Below are 14,859 nucleotides of genomic sequence, written 5' to 3'. Positions count from 1 at the left end.
AGGGTCAGTCCATCGACCAGCTCCAGTGCCTGTGACATGGGAGATGAAAAAATGCTCCACCTATTCCATCCTGGACCCTTACATCCAAGACCAGATGAGCTATTAATCTCCATTCAATAGAGAAAGCTTCTGACAGGATCTAAGGCTTGGAGCAATGGAATAGGAGCTGTCCTCACCAGCTGGTGAGTGAGGACAGGGCACTTGGAGAAGGAGACCATGGGAGGCAGCAGCATTCACATAGTGACCGTGTTCATGGAGATCCAGGGCACCAGCCAGTTCTTGGCCCTTAAATAGCCATATCGGTGGCTGCTTTGACCTCAGAAAATCTGGCAATACAGTCAATAAAGAGACGGGATGTGAATGTTGTTCCCATGACACCTGACCTGCCACTGGGCTGTCTCTGGTTAAACATCCCCGGGCCATGAAAAAAGCTGCAGAGCTGTTGTGCAGTCACAGTCCTGACCCTTCCTGAGCGCTCTGGGTGCTGCATGATCCATGGGGGCTGCACCAGCTGTGGATGGGGCTATTCAAGGGGCACGGACACCCACCCTTCCCCTATGCCCTCAGCCAGGTAATTTTGACTGTGTCCTGTCAGAAACATGATTAACGCAGGGTCCCAGGAGAAGCCATTCAGGCAACCCCTCTCCCCCATTGATGGCTCGGCACACAGCACACCTACTGAGGCAGGGCAGAGCTGTGTGTGTGAGTGAGGGTCTGACACACAGGAGTCCTGGAAAGAGACTCAGGCCCAGACTCCCTCCCTGTCTGCTCCATTTCTGCTTTCCCAGCAACTCAAAGTGGCGGAAACTGGCCTCAGCTCCCCATAGAGTCACGGCGATCTCCTGGCCCAGCCCAGCCCATTCAGTGTAGGGAGACCACCTTTTCCAAAGGCAAAAGCAGAAGATATGCAGGAGCCACGTCCCTGCATTGACCCAGCCCCTGCTCCTCTTCTTCCCCCTCTGCCCCATCCCTTCTCCCAAGCCTCACCCCTGCTCCTCCTCTTTACGAGAAGCTCTGCCCCCTCTCCAGGCCCAACGCCAAAGACCAGATGTCGTAAGAGCTGCCCAGGGAGCCAAAGCAACTGTATGGAGCCCCAGACACTCCTCCTGCCCTGGGCAAGTGGCTGTGGGCCCCAAGAGCAGCTCCCAGCTTGTGTCCCCTCACACCTGGACTCCCCAGGACATACCCGCAGAGACGTTGGAGAATCCGGGTCTCCCCACAGTGGCCTGGGCTCCCTGGGTAGCTCTTACCAAGGCCCAGCTGTGGCCTGGCCTGGGGGCAGAGCCTCAGGGGAAGTGAAGGAGCAGGGGGAAGGGCCTAGTGGGTAGAGACGGTGTGGGGTGTGTGGCAAGCCTGAACCAATGCTAACCACAGCAAGCAGAGCAGTGGGGTTCCTGAGTAAAGGAGGAGGATGGGCCTGGAGGGTCGGAGAGTCTGCGTTTCGGAGAAGACTGAATTAATGTGACCAATTTAAGTACCCCAAGTTGAGAGTAAGTCATTGCAAGGGTTTTAGAGAGGACAGGCCCCCTACAGGGCTACCTCAGGCCCCAAGGGGGCACTCTAGGGTGGTCCTGTTCACAGGGACTTGGCCAGAGTGGGCTGTGCTCTTGGAAGCTGTTACCAATGGGCAGAGGTCAGCCCAGCCCCCAGGCTGTGTTGTGTTGGGCTAAACCAACCAACCTCTTTTATTCTCCTTGAAATACAGGCCCTCCATTGCCCTGACCATCCTAGGAGTACTAGGAGTAAGCCACCATACCAACAGTAGTAAGGAGCAGTTCAATTATAGGCTGAAAACGTGCAGAATGGTGGCAGAATGTGCCTTTGGACATTTAAAAGCTTGCTGGCACTGTTTGCTGAGTAGGCTGTGTACGATTAGATTAGAAGAGGCTTTGAAAACCAGTTTCATGACTGGCCAGGCTTCTGTGTGATGGTTGTGTGTGTTTCTCCTTGATGCAAACCCACCCCCTTTGTTGATTTTAATTCCCTGTAACCCAACCCTGTAAGCCATGTCGTGAATTGCCCCTCCCCCCACGAGAGCAACAGCAGACAATCGTTTTGCGCCTTTTTTCCGCAAATGCCATACGACAGTAAGCATGGAGCCCACTCAGATCACCGCAGCAGTTATGAGCACTATAAACACCACGCGCGTTATCCTGCAGTGTATGCAGCACCAGAAGCTTCAAAAGCAGGCGAGGAGGAGATGGCAGCACGGTGACGAGAGTGATGAGGACATGGACACAGACTTCTCTCAAAGCCTGGGCCCTGGCAATTTGAACATCATTGTGGTAATGGGGCAGGTTCATGCCATGGAACACTGATTCTGGGCCCAGGAAACAAGCACAGACTGGTGGGATTGTATAGTGGTGCAGGTCTGGGATGATTCCCAGTGGCTGCGAAACTTTTGCATGCATAAGGGCATTTGCATGGAACTTTGTGAGTTGCTTTTCCCCCACCCTGAAGTGCAAGAAAGCAGCCCTCACAGTTCACAAGTGAGTGGCGATAGCCCTCTGGAAGTTTGCAATGCCAGACAGCTACCGGTCAGTCAGGAATCAATTTGGAGTGGGCAAATCTACTGTGGGGGCTGCGGTGATCCAAGTAGCCTACACGATCACTGAGCTGCTTCTATCAAGGGTAGTGACTCTGGGAAATGTGCAGGTCATAGTGGATGGCTTTGCTGCAATGGGATTCCCTAACTGTGGTGGGGCGATAGACGGAACGCATATCCCTGTCTTGGGACCGGAGCACCAAGGCAGCCAGTGCATAAACTGAAAGGGGTACTTTTCAATGGTGCTGCAAGCACTGGTGGATCACAAGGGACATTTCACCAACATCAGCGTGAGATGGCCGGGAAAGGTACATAACACGTGCATCTTTAGAAACTCTGGTCTGTGTGAACGGCTGCAGCAAGGGACTTACTTTCCAGACCAGAAAATAACCGTTGGGGATGTTGAAATGCATATAGTTATCCTTGGGGACCCAGCCTACCCCTTAATGCCATGGCTCATGAAGCCATACACAGGCAGTCTGGACAGTAGTCAGGAGCTTTTCAACTATAGGCTGAGCAAGTGCAGAATGGTGGTAAAATGGGCATTTGGACATTTAAAAGTTCGCTGGCGCAGTATATTGACTCGGTTAGACCTCAGCAAAAACAATATTCCCATTGTTATTACTGCTTGCTGTGTGATCCACAATATCTGTGAGAGTAAGGGGGAGACGTTTATGGTGGGGTTGGAGGTTGAGGCAAATCGCCTGGCTGCTGATTATGCTCAGCCAGACATCAGGGCGATTAGAAGAGCACAGCAGGGCGTGCTGCACATCAGAGAAGCTTTGAAAACCAGTTTCATGACTGGCCAGGCTACGGTGTGAAAGTTCTGTTTGTTTCTCCTTGATGAAAACCCGCCCCCTTGGTTCACTCTACTTCCCTGTAAGCCATCTGCCCTCCCCTCCTGCCTTTGATCACCACTTGCAGAGGCAATAAAGTCATTGTTGTTTCAAATTCACAAATGGGGGTATAACTGACAAGGTAGCCCGGGAGAGGTGGGGGAGGAGAGAAGCACCGGGTGGGGTGGCGTAGGAGGGAAGGACAAGGCCACACTGCACTTCAAAACTTATTGAATGCCAGCTTTCTGTTGCTTAAGCAGTTCTCTGGGGTGGAGTGGTTGGGTGGCCGGAGGCTCCCCCACTGTGTTCTTGGGCGTCTGGGTGAGGAGGCTATGGAACTTGGGGAGGAGGGCAGTTGGTTACACAGGGGCTGCAGCGGCAGTCTGTGCTACCGCTGCCTTTCCTGCACCTCAACAATACACCAGAGAATATCAGTTTGATCCTCCAGTAGCCTAAGCATTGCTTCCTGCCTCCTCTCATCACGCTGAAGCCACCAATTATCTTGATCCCGCCATCTCTCCTCTTGCTCCTGCCACCTGTCCTCGCGTTCATTTTGTGCTTTCCTGCACTCTTATAACACGGATTCATCTCCCCATACAGCAATCAGATCCAGTACCTCCCGTTCGGGCTCTTTCAGTGTGGGAGGACTGCATGAGCTCAGAGAACATTTCGTCACGAGTGCGTTTTTTTCGCCTTCTAATCTTCACTAGCCTCTGGGATGGAGATGATACAGGGAGCATTGAAACATTTGCAGCCACGGGAGGAAAAAAAAGGGAGAGTAGTATTTAAAAAGACACATTTTAGAGAACAATGGGTAGACTCTTTCATGGTGAACCATGCTGTTAACATTACATAGCATGGGTACTTTCTTTACAAGGTCGCATTTTGCCCCTAATATTGAGGACCTGCCAGTTTGGTGTGAGAGATCACACACGCAGGGCCAGCGGGCAACATAATTCGGCTTGCAAGCAGACATGGTAAGCCACAATCTTTTGGCTTCTTTAACCTTCATAACATGTAGGAATGGTTTCAAACAGCAGCACCCTCATTTCCCATACCAAGCACCCATTGGGTTGGCCATTTAAAATGGGTTGGCTATTTAAAAGGAGGGGCTGTGGTTTTTGGGTTAACGTGCAGCACAGATCCAACTAACCCCTTCCCCTCCCCCCCCACACACCTAATTCTCTGGGAAGATTGCTTCACCCCTCTCCCCACCGGTGGCGTGGCTAACAGCGGCGATGATTTCTGTTCAGCCACAGGCAAACAGCCCAGCAGGAACGGCCACCTCTGAATGTCCCCTTAATAAAATTCCCCTATTTCAACCTGGTGACCATGAATGATATCACTCTCCTGAGGATAACACAGAGAGATAAAGAACAGATGTTGCTTGAATGCCAGCAAACACAGGGACCATTCGCTGCCAGGCTTTGTCATGCAATGATTCCAAACTACATGCTACTGGCCTGGCATGGTAAAGTATCCTACCATGGAGGACGGAATAAGGCTGCACTGCCCAGAAACCTTTTGCAAAGCCTTTGGGAGTACATCCAGGAGAACTTCATTGAGATGTCCCTGGAGGATTTCTGCTCCCTCCCCATACACATTAACAGACTTTTCCAGTAGTCTGTTACTGGCCGCCAATGCATCCCAAGTCTTCAGGGCAAATTAATCATTAAACACGCTTGCTTTTAAACCATGTATTATATTTACAAAGGTACACTCACCAGAGGTCCCTTCTCTGCCTTCAAGGTCCAGGAGCCCGCGTTGGGTGGGTTGGGAGGGTACTGGCTCCAGGGTGATAAACAGTTCCTGGCTGTTGGGGAAAACGATTTCTCACTTGCATGCTGTGTGCTATCTTCAACCTCCTCCTCCTCCTCATCTTCCTCATCCCCAAAATCTGCATCCCTGTTGTGTGAGAATCCATTGACAGAGTCCAGGTATAGGGGTGGGGTAGTTGTAGGGGCACCCCCTAGAACGGCATGCAGCTCATCATAGAAGCGGCATGTCTGGGGCTCTGACCCAGAGTGGCCATTTGTCTCTCTGGTTCTTTGGTAGGCTTGCCTGAGCTCCTTAAGTTTCACGTGGCAGTGCTGCGCGTTCCTGTTATAGCCTCTGTCCTTCATGCCCTTGGAGATTTTTTCAAATATTTGGGCATTTCATCTTTTGGAACGGAGTTCTGATTGCACAGATTCATCTCCCCATACAGAGATCAGATCCAGTATCTCCCGTTCGGTCCATGCTGGAGCTCTTTTGCAATTCTGGGACTCCATGGTCACCTGTGCTGATCATCTTGCCACACTGGCCAAACAGTAAATGAGATTCAAAAGTTCTCGGGGCTTTTCCTGTCTACTTGGCCAGTGCATCTGAGTTGAGAGTGCTGGCCAGAGCGGTCACAATGGAGCACTCTGGGATAGCTCCCGGAGATCAATACCGTCGAATTGCATCCACACTACCCCAAATTCGACCCAGCAAAGTCGATTTTAGCGCTAATTCCCTCGTCAGGGAGGAGTACAGAAATCGATTTTAAGAGCCCTTTAAGTCAACAAAAATGGCTTCGTCGTGTGGACAGGTGCAAGGTTAAATTGATCTAACGCTGCTAAATTCAACCTAAACTCATAGTGTAGACCAGGGCTAATGGTCTGTCAACACTGCAGTTAGATAGCCCTGGCTGGCCCATGTCAACTGACTCTGGCTTGCAGGGCTTAGCCTAGGGAGCCATTTAATTGTGGTATAGACATTCAGGCTTGGGCTGGAGCCTGGGCTCTAGGACCCTGGGAGGTTGCAGAGTCCCAGAGATCAGTCTGAAGCCTGAGCCCGAACATCTATATCAGGATGAAATGGAAGGGCCGATGGCCTGTGAGGGGCAGGGCAAATGGCAGGCCCCATTGTCTTCTCAGGGCAGGGAAAATGGAGGGGCTGATGGTGTGTGAGAGGCAGGGTGGGGGGAAGACCCCCTTGTACCCTCAGTGGAGGTGATATGGAGGACAGGGCTGATGATAAGTTGAGGGGAGCTGGTCATGGGGACCTGGGGGAAAGATACAGTGGCGGGAGGAGTTGGAGTCAGGACAGGGAAGACGTAGAAGAGGCCAGGAGTAGGAGAATTGGTGGCCGGAATGGAACCATGCAGGAAAATGACAACACAGAGACAAAGGAGGATGGAGGGCTGCAGGGCAGAACCGAGGGGCTGGGAGGGCAGGATGAAGTCCTTGGGGCCTGGAGTGGGGAAATGGGTGACAAGGTGAGGAGGGGATCCTGTGGGGAGGAATGGCATTGATGAGGAGAGAGGATTACTGGGCTGGAGAAGGGGCTGCATAATGACTTCCTGGTCGGAGGGGGGCTTGATGGACTATGGAGGGGAATGGATGGATGTGCGGTTTGCATTGGGAGTTCTTTGGGGGATGTATATTGTGGCTGCAGAATACACCGGGGGCTGTGGGAGATTCCCTGGAACTGTGGGGAGATCTGGCTGCTTTGTTTAAATTGCACAATACAATAAATTGTTTCAAATCCAGTTAATGGAAAGATTACAAGTTCACCCACCCATGTGCCGTACGGTACACACTTAGTGGTGTCGATCCACAATAGTACGTGTGGAATTTTGGCTGATTAAAGCACAGGCAGCTCCAGGTCTGTCAGTCTGGCACCTTTCACAAGAACTAACTTCTCTTTGAGGAAAAAAAAATCAGGGTCAAATCCTGACCAAAAGCAAGACAGCACCAGTCCCCTGACACATGCAGTTACACCATTTACACCAGCTCTGGGATGGACGATTGCTGAATATTGCGAAACATCTTGTGAATTGGGTTACCCCTTAATCCTGGAAGCTGCACCAGTCGGTGCAGAAATACTTCAAATCATTTACCTTTTAGGTATTTTCCATTTCTGCTGGTTGAGCTAAAACGTGTAACAATGAGATCAACGGTGATTCCCAATTGACTAACTGATTCTCAAGGGCTTTTACACGCTGCGCTATAAATACTTCCACACTGCATGTATGACAGAAAGAGGGAATGTTTCTGAGCAGAGCGTTCAAGCTCTGCTTCCTCAGGAGTAAATGATGAACACTCTCCAGCTTCTATTTTAGTGGCTTTGGTAAGTGCGCTGATTATATTGCATCGATTTCACTTATATTAATAGGCAGTTGCAACTGTTTGAAATGTTTAATCTGTAAATAATGAGAATTGCACATTTTTATTATCAGCATCATTATTAGTTATTTTATAGAAGACCCAAAGCCCTAGGAGGACAGGTCCCTGCCTTGTGGTGCTTGCAATCTGAGGGCCCAGTGGTGCAAAAATTGCCCATGTAGCTTGGAATTTTCCATGAGTGAGGAACACAAATCCCAGTGGAAGCCAGCCTGTGTTTTTAACTCCCTGTGTCTTCTTTTTGTAAGTACCATTGACTTGCCTGGGGCAGTGTATGGTAACAAGGAACCTAGGAATGGCCATAGCACATCCAAACTGAGGTCTATCTAGACCCATAACTTGACTGACAGTCACTAGCACCAGACATTTAACTGGAAGGGGTGCAATTAACCCTGGAGTGGTAATTACTGACTAACCTGCTGTAGTTTCTAGCTAATGGGACAGTGTGCTGTAACCTCTGAAAGGGTGACTTGCACTCTCTGCATTTCCACCACTTCATGGTGCCTGCTTGTAATATAACACTCCCTGGAGTGTCTGCTTGGATACCATAAGTGGGAAAATTGAGCTCTTTGTCTTTGTTCCAACAAAACGTAACTTCAATGAGGGTTTTGCTGGGTAAGGGCCAGTTGAGCCAGTTGACGTCCCTAGGAGTCCTGCACATAACTGAGGATAGGGTTTTTCACAGTAAACTTTGCACATGGCAAAATTCCAGGTTGAGGAATGCTGGCTCTCTGCAAGGGGTGGATCTCACCCAGTGTGAGCAAAGGAGGCATAGAATCATAGAAGATTAGCGTTGGAAGGGACTTCAGGAGGTCATCTAGTCCAACCCCCGGCTCAAAGCAGGACCAACACCAACTAAATCATCCCAGCCAGGACTTTGTCAAGCCGGGCCTTAAAAACCTCTAAGGATAGAGATTCCACCACCTCCCTAGGGGAACCCATTCCAGTGTTTCACCACCCTCCTAGTGAAAAAGTGTTTCCTAATATTCAACCTATACCTCCCCCACTGCAACTTGAGACTATTGCTTCTTGTTCTGTCATCTGCCACCACTGAAAACAGCCGAGCTCCATCCTCTTTGGAACCCCGCTTCAGGTAGTGAAAGGCTGCTATCAAATCCCCCCTCACTCTTCTCTTCTGCAGACTAAATAACCCCAGTTCTCTCAGCCTCTCCTCGTTAAGTCATGTGCCTCCGTTGCATCTAGAATGAAGATAGTACACAGCTAACATTCACAGTCTTCAGAGGCTCCTTTTCTTTTGGTCCCCTTCCCCTCCAATACTAACATAATGTACAACAGCAGGGGCAGGCTGGCGTTTATAGCTAAAACACAGCAAAGCTGGATTTTGTTCCCTGTTCTGCCACAGCCTCCTTGTGTGTCTTTGGACACTCACTGTCAGTCATCACTGAGTAGTTTGTATGAACACTTCTCAGCCCATGGGCCATTCACAAAACATATAATTTTTCTCCTGTCAAATACGTAAACCATTTACTTTTTTATGGTGGACCCAAGCTAAACAGTTGAGATCTGGATCCAGACTGAAACCTTGTTCCAGAATGCACGGGTGTTCTGATCTAAGGTTTGGGTTCAGGTCCACTCTGCTTTTCTGATGTTTCCTTTAATAATGAGTTCATACAAGTCTTCATATGCCAAGCTCCATCTAGAGGAGACGGTATGGTCTAGTCTAGTGAAGGGGCACTCATCTGAGAGCTGGGAGACCTGAGTTCTGTCATTGATCTCCTGTGTGGCCTTGCACAAGTTGCTTACCTGTTCTGTGCTTTAGTTTCCCCCTCAGTTAAATGAGGATCTACGTCCTCCTTCCTATGAGTGTCAATGGGCTTTGAATCACACCCATTGATACTTGTGCTCTTTTGTAAATCACTTTGAGATTTATGAATGCAAAGCTCTATATAAGAACAAGATATTATTAGTAATGGAATTTTATAACTGATCTGCGGATCTATGAGTACCACAAGGGTTTTTAATCAAAGTACTGACTCCAATGTGTCTGAAGAGCAGTGGCATGATGGGCCATATTTTCTGACATGGTGTCACGTATTTTTAATAATGTTGTTTTTAATTGTAGGGAATGTGGTTTAATAAACTGACCAGAACCTCCCCAGTGCATCATGCCAACCTGCAATGAAACCAACATGAGTCCTGTAACATTCCTCCTGGCAGGCATCCCAGGGCTGGAAGCTGATGGCCCCTAGATCTCCATCCCTTTCTGTTTCATGTACCTCATTGCAATTTTAGGAAATGGTCTGATTCTGTTTGTGATAAAGACACAGCAGAATCTCCATGAGCCCATGTACTTGTTCCTTTCCATGTTGTCTGTCACCGACCTTGGCTTATCTGTTTCCACCTTGCCAACAATGCTCAGCGTCTTTGTGTTTAACACCAGAGAAATTGGCATTGATGTCTGCCTGGCCCAACTTTTCTTTATTCACACTTTCCTCCTCATGGAATCCTCTGTACTATTAGCCATGGCATTTGACCGCTTTGTTGCAATACGCTACCCGCTGAGATATGCTTCAAATTTAACCAGTGCTAGGATAGGAAACATAGGGCTGGCGACAATAATTAGGGGTAGTGGTCTGCATATCCCATCTGTCATTCTTCTCAAGAGGTTGCCGTACAGCAAGAACCAATCTCTCTCTTTTTCTTATTGTTTGCATCCAGATGTGATGAAAATGGCCTGCGCAGATACTACGCCCAGCAGCTTCTATGGTTTGTTTATTGTCCTTTGTTCTCTGGGATTAGACTCAGTGCTCATTGTCCTGTCTTACATCATGATCCTTCAGACTGTACTGAGTATCACATCTTGGCAAGAGCGTCTCAAGGCTCTGAACACCTGTGTCTCCCACATCTGTGTCACCCTGCTTTTCTACACCCCGCTGATCAGTTTGTCTATGATTCATAGGTTCAAGAAAAAGGCTCTTCCTCAGAGTGAAATTCTTCTGTCTTATCTCCACCTCCTCTTCCCCCCAGTGCTAAATCCCATTGTATACAGCATAAAAACCAAAGAGATTCGTAAACGGATCATGAATATCTTTAAAAACTATTCCACTAACAGACTTCAATGGGGGCACTGATTTGGTCTGTCTAATTTGTATATCTAGGAACAATATGCCCCATGGTGTCCAAATGCCTCTGTCACGCTGAGCCAGCGAGGATTTAAAAAAAAATTAATGGAGATATTCTATCTCCTAGAACTGGAAGGGACCTAGAAAGATCATCAAGTCCAGCCCCCTGCCTTCATTAGCAGGATCAAGTACTGATTTTACCCCAGCTCTCTAAGTGCCCCCCTCAAGGATTGAGCTCATAACGCTGGGTTGAGCAAACCAATGCTCAAACCACTGAGCTATCTCTCGCCCTTGGTTAAGCAACCAGCAGTCCAGTTGAACTAAAAGCAACCGTTAAGGACATAGAAAAGTATTGAAATGGTAAACAGGGCCATTCCTTGTAGATAGCTAGCAAAGCCATGGTAAAAAAAACTAGAGTTCTTGAAATATAGGTCTGTATTGTTAGAGAATCAGAAGTAGATACTAATTGTATTTCTCTGGGTTTACCTATATCTTATTAGAAGTTCAACAATGTGACCAAATTAGCTTGTAGGTGCTAAATTTCAGTTCCTATAAGTAATGTTTCATTACTTATTGTCTTGATTCAGAGGTCAAAAGGGGATATAAACATTTAGATGAAACTTATGGTGTAATAATATTATTGTTTTTATTTCTCTTTGAAGTTTGTAATAAACTACCTGTGAATCTCTTGAATGGTTAATTGCCTTATGCTAATCAATGCTAATAGTTATCAGTGTATACATAGGAAATAGAGATTTTTTTCAAAGCAACAATGCACATTACCTATTCTTCGTGCAAGGAAGGTCCTCTGTGGTCATTTGCGGACAAGAGGCTAATCAGCTGAACTTCAGTTATAAAGGGACTTTGGGGCCTGATCCTTACTATCTCAGATCTGCTTAAACTTTGTCAGGGGAAATTCAAGTGACAAGATGGAGGACTTCTGCATTAGCCCTGCAATTCTTATGGAAGAATTTGAAAAAAAACCTCTGCATATGGACTGCCTATTGGACTATGATTTTTTCCATTAATTCCAGAAGGATTTCTACAAATAGGCAGCCCACCATCTCCGCTTTGAAACTGACGTATGAACTGGATTCATATGTGTATGTATAATGATCTTTTAACACAATAACTCTCTTCCTTTTCCTTTTAAATAAATCTTAGATTAGTTAATAAGAATTGGCTGTAAGTGTGTATTTGCCCTGGTGTGTAATGTGTCTAATCTCTTGAGAGTGGTAGAACTTTACAGATGGTGAATGAGATTTTAAATAACCCTCACTAGATGGACTTGGCTGTCTCGGAGGGAACCAAAGGCTAGACTGATTAAAGAGAACTGTATTTTGACTTCTTGGTATCCAGTAAGGTATTATAGAAGCTGTTTGGTTACTGTTTTGTGAATCATTTATAAGAATAAGCCATCAGTTTGGAGAATTGTCTGCCCTATTCCTTGCAGTTTGCCCTAATTGAGCATTCTCAGTATATCCCCTCCAGCGACCATGGTCACAGCCCCCCAAAAGGAAATATTGTATTGTTCGCCCCAAAAAATCCCAGTTAGCAAAACTGCAGTCCTGTACCCTTAAAGCTTCTCGTTCATGAATAAAGTGTATCCTGTTTTATACAGAGAATTAGGTTGTTCAGTGGAATACATATAAGGAAGGAGGAGTTTTAAGGGAGGAAGACTACATGCATTCATTCCTAAACTACTTAGCAGGTTGACTTGTAAATTCTCTGAAAACTCATTCTGCACTCAGATAGTAAGTGTTACAGTGTTGGCTGAGGCTACACCATATTTTTCATAGATACAGAAGTTGAATCCCTGCTCTAAGGGCAAAACTTGACTCAACTTTAACTATGGCTTCACTATTGATGCCACCATAATAAAATATATTTTTTCAGCATTTTTACCTTGCTCTTAATTGTAAATAATTGTTATTAATATTTACTTATTTGTTGAAATCCTTCCTTAATATGCCCTTCATTAATGAAATCTGCGTACCATGAAGCCTTCAGTTAATCTGTTCCGCACAGTCTGCCATCCTCATCTTCATAGATTAAAAGGCTAGAAGTGACGTAATGATCTAAACTAACCTCCTGTGTAACAGGTCATTGAATTACATCTAGCAATTCCTGCCTCAACCCCAATAACTTGTGGTTGAAATATAACAGATTTGGTAGAAAGACCCATTGAAGTCACCACTGTCATATGTCCATTGCTGTGGTCCTTTGTAGCCCTCCCCGGTTATCCAGAGAATGTTAGATCTGTATGGTTTCGTCTTTCTACTGAGAGCCCATTCCTGCAGGCGAAGTGAGTACCTAATTCCAAACACTTCTCAGGCAGAGTGAACCCTTTTGTTTGTTTGGAAACCAATCTGCAAGTGCATTTGTTAGCCAAAAGGATTTGGTGAGCGATTGGTCATATAAGCCCACACAGCATAGCTTCTAATCATGGATTGGCTGACTAACAAAATGAGTAATAATGCCCTCTCTTGCCGTCGCTCTCTCTCTCCTGAGAGTGCTGATTAGTACCCATGTATTTTGCAGTTTGGGTGCCTGTCTAGGAATGAGACCTATCTCCAAGGTCTGGAGGCAGTGGGCCAGCCTTGTTCCAGTTCCTTTGCAACAGAGGGGGCATTTGGATTCCAAAGTCAAGTTGGAAACCCTTCAACTTTTATACAGAGGGGGCTCCAACTCAAGAACTCCTTCCGATCACAAGGAGAATATCACCTGGGGAGAAAGAGAAAGACAGATGATTTCGTAGCTATCAGGTCCTACGTAGGTCAATACCAAAACCTTAAATTCCACCCAGAAGCAGATGGGCAGCTAGAGCAGATCTCAGATCACAACTGTTGGTTGCTCAACACCACCTATGCTGCTTAGCAAACAGGTCGCTGCATTGTTCTGATGGTGTGACATTGCACCCCATAATGCTTTATAGAAATATGCTTATGAGTGTTAATATGACATACCTGGAATATGTTCTATGCTAGATATGCCATGTAACATATCTTTGCAAAGGTTATTATCAACTGAATATATTCATCCTATTTGTATGCATTTATCATTTTTATATCTGAAGTTATGAGTGTTGGCTCTATGCTTGTATTTAAAGTGTTTGCTGTAAGAAACATATAAGACAGATTTGGTCAATATAGTGTGAAGGGGTTATTCAAGTAATTGGGAATACTTAACTAACAATGGACTTTGGGAGACACCAATCCACATCTGAGCTTTCCTGGGAACATTCAAACTAACATGTAAACAATGGTGTTGGCCTGCAAAAAGCCGAATCTTTCATACACATGTGACTTGCGCCGGTGGCTAGAGACCCCATCTTGTGGCTGGGATGTTGCACAAGAAAGAGAATATAAAAGGCAGTGAAAAACACCCTCCTTTTTGTCTTCAGCAGGCTCAAAAGATACCCTCTCAACCCCAAAGAGATGCCTGAAAGAAACTGAAACAATGGACAGTATCTATGGGGGTGTAAGTTATTGCTGGACCCAGACAAGGAGGAAGTCTAGTCTGTAAAAGAAGCTTATTAGAAGATCTCTGAGGGTGATATTTACCTGCATTTAGTTTCCTACTGTATTAGGCTTAGACTTGCATGTTTTATTTTATTTTGCTTGGTAACTTACTTCATTCTTCTGTTATTACTTGGAACCACTTAAATCCTACTTTTTATATTTAATACAATCACTTTTTAGTTATTAATTAACCCAGAGCAAGTAATTAATTCCTGGGTAGCAAACAGCTGTGCATATCTCTCTATCAGTGTTATAAAGGGCGAACAACTTATAAGTTTACACTGTATATGCTTTATACAGAGTAAAACAGATTTATTTGGGGTTTGGACCCCATTGGAAACTGGGTATCTGTTTTCAGTTAAGCTTTGGGGGATGTGGTTCAGACCTGGGTCTGGGTTTGCAGCAGGCTAGTGTGTGTGGCTCAACAAGGCAGGGTACTGAAGTCCCAAGCTGCCAGGGAAAACGGGCTCAGAGGTAGTCCCAGCACATCAGTTACTTCAGCTGGGTGGGGCAGGAGTTCAGGTTCTCCACCCAGTGCCCCAAATCACCCTTATGAGGCACACAGAGCTGAAATCTCTCTGAGGCACTTAGCTCTGGCCCCAGTTATTGCAATGTCTGAGCACCTCACAATCTCTAACATGTTATCAGTACAACATCCTGTGCAGCAGGATCGTGCTACTAATACCACTGGGCAGATCCCAAGACCAGAAGGCACCATTGTGATCATCT

The 14,859-nt window shown here is 46.5% G+C and overlaps 1 pseudogene; it reads left to right on the top strand.

Moving 5' to 3' along the window:
• The first annotated feature begins 9,652 nt into the window (after positions 1-9,652).
• Positions 9,653-10,618, top strand: LOC135981405 (olfactory receptor 51G2-like; annotated as a pseudogene).
• The last annotated feature ends 4,241 nt before the right edge of the window (positions 10,619-14,859 follow it).

The sequence above is a fragment of the Chrysemys picta genome, chromosome 1 (genome assembly GCF_011386835.1).
Source record: "Chrysemys picta bellii isolate R12L10 chromosome 1, ASM1138683v2, whole genome shotgun sequence".
Classification (NCBI taxonomy): domain Eukaryota; kingdom Metazoa; phylum Chordata; order Testudines; family Emydidae; genus Chrysemys; species Chrysemys picta.
This window is presented reverse-complemented; position numbering and strand designations above follow the sequence as displayed.